General features: G+C 46.8%; 1 long non-coding RNA gene across 1 annotated transcript in view; it reads left to right on the forward strand.

Annotated features, from left to right (window-relative positions):
* Positions 1 to 6091, forward strand: part of LOC311531589 — a 173384-nt gene extending 167293 nt beyond the window's left edge. The window contains exon 2 of the long non-coding RNA XR_014714248.1: positions 5001 to 6091. This is a non-coding gene — a long non-coding RNA (uncharacterized lncRNA). The remainder of the gene's footprint in view (positions 1 to 5000) is intronic.
* Positions 6092 to 8078: the final 1987 nt, after the last annotated feature.

Consider the following 8078-nt stretch of genomic DNA (forward strand, 5'->3'; position numbering starts at 1 on the left):
TAAATAAGCAACCTCCTCTTCAGAGGGGTTGAGCACCCAGAACTTGCACTGAAGCTGTTGGCAGAGCGTCTGTAGACAGCTGGTGGATAAGCAAGATCTTGGGAGGAAAAACATGCAGTGTGTATCTCCAGACAAACACACAGCACCACCTGGGATGGGTAATACATCTTAAGTACTTATACGTCCCCCATCATTTTATATATGAGCATCTCGGCATCTGTAACAAATGTTTCCTCACAGGACTCCAGTGAGGTAGTATAGTCCTATTATACCCATTTTATAGATGGGAAACTGAGGCAGAGAGACACTAAGTGACTTAACTAAGGTAACATAGGGAGTTTGTGGCACAGCAAGGATTTGAACCTGGGTCTCCTGTTAGCGCCCCAGTCACGGGGCCAAACTTCCTCTCTGTATTTAAAGAAAAAAAAAGCAATGAACCATTTCCTCCAGCTGGCCTCCCGGCTCATGACTCGTTGCCAGAGTCATGACAGTGGGCCAGATCATCAGCTGGTGTAAATCTGTCTATTGACTTCAACAGAACTATGTGAATCTACACTTGCTGAGGATCAAGCTTTTTGTTTCTCTTACCCCCACCTCTCAGTGACAAGCATGGGCTCTAGTAGAAAGAGGAAGGGAAGGCAATGTTCCCTCCAGGAGACACGCCCATCCACAAGGCATTCACAAGGGGTTAGAGAAGGTTGGTTGCTCGCCCATCCTCCCCAACTCTGAGGGGACCCAAAACATTACTACGGTGATGGCCTCAAATCCTGCAGCTTACAACAGTGATAGTGCAGGCATCAAGAAAAGGAGGACTTGTGGCACCTTAGAGACTAACCAATTTATTTGAGCATGAGCTTTCGTGAGCTACAGCTCACTTCATCGGATGCATACCGTGGAAACTGCAGCAGACTGCAACTGCATCGGGACAGTTCCTGAAGGGCTTTTTCTTTTTAAAAAGGAGCAGGTGGGGACAGGAGCACAGGAAGGGGTGGCCCCAGAATGAAGTGGTGAAAGGGGAGAAATCTACTGATGCAGGCTTATCGCCAGCATGTGGACCATGCACGGCATGAAATAACTTGTGTTCCTGCATTGGGGGTGAGTGGGGCGTCAGCCTTTGAGGGAAGGGAAGGCAAGGCAAATAATAAAAAGTATATTTGTTTGCAATGTGGGGTCAAATAAAGGACATAAAAGGAAGCCATCCTCTTCTCCAACACCTGGGGTCATGGCATGACTTTTGAGAAAACGGGATGTAAAAGTGACCTTTGTCAGGGGGTGACAGAGCTTCCCAGACCGAGCTTCTGTGAGGAGACATGGGAGGCCTGCGGGCAGTGGTCCTCTCACAGGCAGAGGTCCCGACCTGCCGCAGCACACACACCGCTGTCACAGGCAGACTGCTCCTTCCCCAGTTCCTCTGCACAAACAAATGAAGGTGAGTGGAGAACTTAATGCACAAGGAGACTGGTCTGAAAACTCTCCTCCGTCCCATCTTATACTTGTGACATGAGTGGTGATGCTTAAGGGCCTTAGAACAATACTTCTCTCTGAGTCTTAAATAGCATCCACAGGCCTGATCCTTTTCCCCTTTGTGTTCCCAGGCAAAAGCCACAAGCATGGCTGCAGTCCCCACAAAAGGAGTGACAAAAGGCATGGAAGATGCAAGGCTAGGGTTTCATTCCCCTTCCCCTGCCTGCTCAGACACATGGACCTGTAAGGGAGATCATGGCACTCCCTACCACGCAGTGGTGCTGTGTGCATCCTCCCCTATGCTCCAAGCTCCAAGCAGCTGTGTGTGTGCATTGACAATGCCCCTTGTGGGAGTTTGGCACAGCTTCGGCCGCCCAACTTTAGTGCTCTTGATCCATCACTTCCACAGGCACCAGAGAGAGAGAACACACCTAAGACTCGGACATTGGATCACCAGCACAGAACACAACTGCTAGCCTGCCACTCACACAAACAGGCTCTTCCTCCTTTCTTTGCCCCCCCACCAGCCCCGCCATTTCAGCTAACACTTAGCAGATATCCTGAATAAACAGATCTCTGTTGGCCCAGCCACTCAGGTGCTATGTGCCCCAGCTGTGGATCCCTGGTCTCTCCATGATGCCCCAGAGGCATGGGAGGGCAGAGGAAGTGGGGCAGGCCTCCATCTCCGCTGCCCCGTGACCTCTGAGCTGCCTCTCTTGACCTGGCTCGAGTCGGGAAGTTTGGCTAATTTGAACACGTTTGGGTGATTGCTGTCACCAGCTTCCTGCTTTTTCAATCAGGGAGGTTTGTGCAGTGGGTTGGCAGGAGTCAATTACTTGGCAATTTCAAGATGATCGGAAGAGATTATTAGTGCCCAGCATTTGAAGGGGAAATGGAAAGCAGCCCTCCTATCCCATTCCAATTCCACTCAGCACATCCCCTGCTTAGGACACACGGCTGCTTTTTCGCTCTGTGTTACAATGACAAAGAACCACCTCTGCTGAGGCAGCTTGGCTGTGCAGCCTATCCTGCTCTCCTGGGAGACAGCCCTGAGGAATGGGTGGGAGTATCCAGAGGCCCATGTGCAGTGCTTGGCAGGGAGGGGTAGGGGGGCGTGTGAATAGCAGTGGAATTGACAGGGAACTCATGCATCAATTTGTCATAATACAGCAAAAGGAAAATCCATGCAGTAGAAGTCAGTTCCTCGTCTTACCAGACACCATATGGCATAAACATGTTTAAATCTTAAATGCAGAGCCTTTGAAGGGGTCTGAGTTGAGGACTCGCTGTTCAGCAAGCCTTAGTAACTCATAAGAGAAGCCTGAAGCAAATGTAGACCCTCATTCGGGCCCGCATATACATACCTGCACCACTCTGGAATGTGGCTAGCCCCTCTTAAGGACACCTTGAGCATGATGGCTAGGATTGTGATAGGAGCCTGAAGGAGTTGGGTGCCTAAATCCTACTGAAGTTTGATGAGTTGGGCACCTCCTTCCCTTAGGCGCCTTTGCAATTCCCAGCCAATAAGGTTATACCCAGCGACCAGAAATGTTTCTTTTCCTCAACACATTGGCAGTGAGTCTAGCATTCATGAACGTAAGCAATGAATAACACTAGCTAGAGACAAGTGAATCATAGAATATCAGGGTTGGAAGGGACCACAGGAGGTCATCTAGTCCAACCCCCTGCTCAAAGCAGGACCAATCCCCAATTTTTGCCCCAGATCCCTAAATGGCCCCCTCAAGGATTGAACTCACAACCCTGGGTTTAGCAGGCCAATGCTCAAACCACTGGGCTATCCCTCCCCCGCCACTGTACAAACTGTACGAGTGCTGTACAAACATCCGCTGCAAAGTGCTTCCAGTGCAGCACAACCCTAATCTCTAACCTCTTTTACTATTCCACGTGCAGAGGCAACAACTAACTGTGTGGTCAGTGATATAAACAAATGGCTACTAGGGACAGGCTGAGACCACCAAATTCATTCCACAGGTGACATGGCTGACATAAGTACAATTTGAACCCATGTCTCTAGAAATCATTAAACTAGTGCAGTCCCATTGTGTCTTCCCTAGATTTCTCCCTATATTTCATGAATGTTATAATATAAAGTGACATGCAGTTTGAAAGCACCAGCTGGGGCCGAAATGTCAGACATCCTGTGATCCAGCTCTTTCCAGAGAGGAGGGGCATTTCTTTTGTGGATTTTCTATTTCATAGGTTTCCTTGGAATTTAGGTTTTTCTTACCTAACCCATAACATGGGGGACATTCAAATGTGGAACAAAAATTATCTTGAACTGGTATTTCTTTCTGTCTCTACTTTGTGTTGCCATTCATCAGTGAAAGGCAAAATAGCTTCCAGGGTCACCTTACCATTGTGATGCTTAGAATTAACCGTGGGACCCAGTTTTCTGACTTCTAGGTAAAAGCAATGTTTACTGAAATCAATGGGACTTGCTCTTAGTCCGGGGTGGAGAATCATACCCCAGGGTGGAGAATCATACCCCGGGGTGGAGAATCATACTTTACAACTTGCATATTGCTCTTATCCCCATGCACCCGTGTAACACCTCTAAAAGCAGTCTATTATCATTTTTCAGAAATGCATAGAGGTCCCAATCAGGATCAGGCCCTCATTGTGCTAGGTTCTGTACAAACACACAGAAAGCCCATAATCTTCATGTTGCTTTAATAAAACAGTAACTTTTCCATTTTCAAAGCCCCCTATGAGCTAAGTAAGTGTTATCATCCCTGTTTTGCAAATGGGGCTTCTGGGGATCCCAGCTACTAAGTGACTTGCCCCAAGCCACACAGTAAGTCAGCTGAAGAGCTGAGACTGGGGCTCAGGGGACCCTGGCTCTCAGTGCTATGCTTAGACCAGGCCTCCCAGCAACAGAATTCACTGGCACTTTCAGGACACTCAGGCTGCAGCTCCAGCGCTCATACAAGCTAGTTCAGTGGAGAAATTAATGTTGTAACTTGCCTTCCATGCAACAGAGAGAGGAGGAAGATTTTAAAGTTTCAGGATTTCCGATTTCTCAACTGTCACAAGTAGAAACATTCACCCCCACAACAGAGTCCTCTTTGCCGTTAAAGAATAACACGAGGGCATCTGACAAGGGGGCCATTGTTGGTGGTGGGTTGTATTTCTCCCACTCCCCATTATTATCATCAGTATCCAGCTCTCCTGGGAGCGCCCTGAGTTTGTCTGTGTGCAGACAGCTCTGATGTGGCAGCAGGGCAGACTCTAAGCGATGGTGTGATTTAATAAACAGACACTTAAGGCAGTTTACAGTGGAGTCAGTCCACTTCGGATGGCCTTCTCCGCTAATTTAACACTGGCTGCAGCCCCCAAGCTGGCGTCTCTATGCTCATTAGGGAGAGGGAGGGGGAAAATTCTTGTTTCACATTGGTGGTTGAGAGACTTTTTATGTAGGGCAGCTGATTTAGAAAAAGAGAGGAGGGGGGGTGCTAGTTAGGATCCTTCTCTGTTGTTATTTTCATTAATTTTCCTTTCTTTTGCTTTGGTTGCAGGGGATGTGACAAAAGGGTCCGGTAATTGCCATTCGCCTCAGACCGTGAGGCGTCCTCCTCGGTCATTACGGATAAAAATCGCATTCTCCACCGAGTGTCCGTCAGATCCCAGCTCCAGACTCCAGGCTGCTTAGAGGGCATCTGATTCAGCTACAAGCACATTTTGCTCCATTTCTGATCTGTCCTAATTATGAAGGATGCTCTTCCCTTTAACCCCTAGAGTTCTCTCTGCCCCAACAGTTACAAATGAGTCTTGAACCAGATACTCAGCTGGCATAAACTGGCCTCGCTGCATCAGTGAAGCTACACTGATTTATACCCACTGAGCCCCCAGTGTTCATATACTAGAGATTTCTTAATCCATAACTAGAGATGGACAAAAACAGGACTGGTTTTTGAGTTATGAGTTATGCAAGCAAGCTTCACATGAACGGGACTGCAAAATCTTGATGGTCAGGATTTGGGATTTGGATGCAAAAAAACAAATCTAAAACTAAGGGTGCTTCCACTTTGTGTCCAATTTTACCTGAACCCCTCTCCCCAAATGTTTGGTTTGGGTTATTGCAGTTGATTTGGATAAGTGTCACTAGTTTAAACACATCCTTTTATTCTAAATTAATTTATCCTAGCAGCTGTGGAAACCGATGCTCTCTTGTGCACTGAATGAGTGTAGCGTGAGTTATGCAAGCAAGCTTCACCCTCATGAACCAACCATTGTACCTCGACCCCCGTCCGGTGAAACCAATGCTAGTGGCCTGATTTTCAGTGGTGACAAACAGCTGCAGCTAGCCTGGACTTCACTGAGAGCAGGAGGTGCTCAGAATTTTTGAAAATAATTGGGATAAGAGAAAAAAGCTCAGCGTCCCAGCCTCGTTCTGTCCTGGGCCTCCCTGCCGACACTGACTACAAGGCAGCTCATTACTGGGGGGCCTTTCATCACATAGCCTGGAATATGGACTAAAACCCAGTGTCAGTGGGTTGTCATTTTCCCTCTGCTGGTAAAATATTCCCATTTTAAATCTCATGATGGATCCTTCTTTCACATGATTTGTTATAACATGACACAGCAGGATTAAAGAAATAAAAACAGATGGGCTTGTTACTGATCTCCTCTTGGTTTTACATTGATGTTACTCTGTTGGCTTCAGTGGAGTCACTCCTGGTTTGTCCTGGCAGACGTGAGATCAGAAGCCAGCCCTATTGCCTATTATGAACCAACTGTGCAACTGGCATGTTCTCCCGTGGACATTTTTTTCCCATTTTGACCCTTCTGGATTTCCACCCAGAATTCCAACTCCGCCTTTCTTCAACATCCTCAGCAAGGACTGAAAGAGAGGCAGGGAGTGCATGCTGCACCCTCTTCAAGAGATGCATTGTGCCTGTGTTTCCCAGGAGCTCCAGGAGGCACGAGGCCTCCCCAGAGCTCCTACTAGGACCATGCAGCTCTGTGCCACACACAATGCAACGATGTGGCTTAATCCCACAGTTTAGCACTAAATGTTTTCATAGATTCATAGATTTTAAGGCCCGAAGGGACCAATATGATCATCTAGTCTGACCTCCTGCAAAAAACAGGCTATCCAGCAATTCCTGCAGTGGAGGGAATGATTCTGTCTCACTATGTAAAGTAAACATTATCAAGACCAATATCTTGCGGTTGAACAAGAGCATATTTTAAGAAAGACATCCAGTCTCGATTTGCAGGCTCCAAGTGATGATGAATTAACCACATCCTTTGGAAATCTCTTCCAATGGTTGTTAACAGGCAGCGTAATCATTTTGCATTTTATTTCCTAGTTCCCTCTGTCTAGAATACAAGCAAACTCAGGGTTGAGAATTCTGAGATACTGGCAGAATCAACCTGCCCAGGATGTAAGGCAGGAAAGGACAGTTATTTGAACATAAATGGTATCTTGGCATATAAAACAGGAATTCCCCACCCCTCTTAAAGGGAGTGATTCTTTCCCACGTGCACAGGATTGAACTGATCACCAGATCAGGAGCTGAACTAATATTCCTCCAATATATACGGGCAAGGATCTAGTGGGAGAGTTTTATTCATGTGGACTGTTTCATAGAATCAGAGGACTGGAAGGGACCTTGTGATGTCATCTAATCGAGCCCCCTGGGGATCAAGGGGGGGATCAAGAGGGGATTGGTCAGATGACCAATTTCCTGTGATTAAAAAGACTGCGGGATGTGGCATTCGGGAACCATGTCTTTCCCATCTTCTTATACCATTGTTATGGATTTCCTTCTAGATGACACTCTCAACCAGCGTCTAGTATGACCTTCAACGTATTTTAATCATGTGATGTCTACGCAGACATAGCTTAGCCAAACAATAGGGAGCAAAGAAAGGAACCACCATTTCCAGGGTTGGAGAAGAAATCTCTTGCCAGAAGAAATCAGTCATGCCAGCTCATCCTCCTTGACTCTCACAGTCATGGTAGGTAGCTCCTTAGAGTGTTTCTTTTCCTCTCCATTCACTGAGCTTGACTCAGACAGTTTCACAAAAAAAGGATGTTTTCGGGCTTGATTTAGCCCCTTAAGTCCACACAATACTACTTCTCTTCCTCTACTTGTTTGTCATCTTCCACCAAAAGAGAGAGAGAGCAAAGGAAAGAGAAAAAGGGAGACAGTGAAAATGGTTTCAAGATAAAGAGGCCCAAACTTTGACCAAGCAGTTGTGCTTTCAAAACGCTCAGTGTGTGCACACAGCATGAGTTCATGCACTCACCGGGCCTGGTGTTCCTGTCTGCTCTAGCCCTAAACACAGGCATTACAGTAAACATACAAGATTCCTGCTTCAAAGACCAAGAATTTCACTTTACTGCTGGTGGGGGGAAGGGGTTTGGGTGCAATTCAAGATCAACAGGCATGAGAGCACAGCAAATGGGCTGAGTGAGAAAAGCAGTTGCACAAAATCATGATGCTGGTGAAAAACATACTGTACTCTGATTTGCTGTTGTATAATTGTAACCAGGTCTGTGCATTTAGCAGGACAATTGCTTTTGCAGCCACATTTTTTTCCATCGCAGGTGAATTACAAGTTGGATGCTTGGTATAAATTATTGT

The sequence above is a fragment of the Lepidochelys olivacea genome, assembly GCF_965140295.1.
Source record: "Lepidochelys olivacea isolate rLepOli2 genome assembly, chromosome: 15".
Taxonomy (NCBI): domain Eukaryota; kingdom Metazoa; phylum Chordata; order Testudines; family Cheloniidae; genus Lepidochelys; species Lepidochelys olivacea.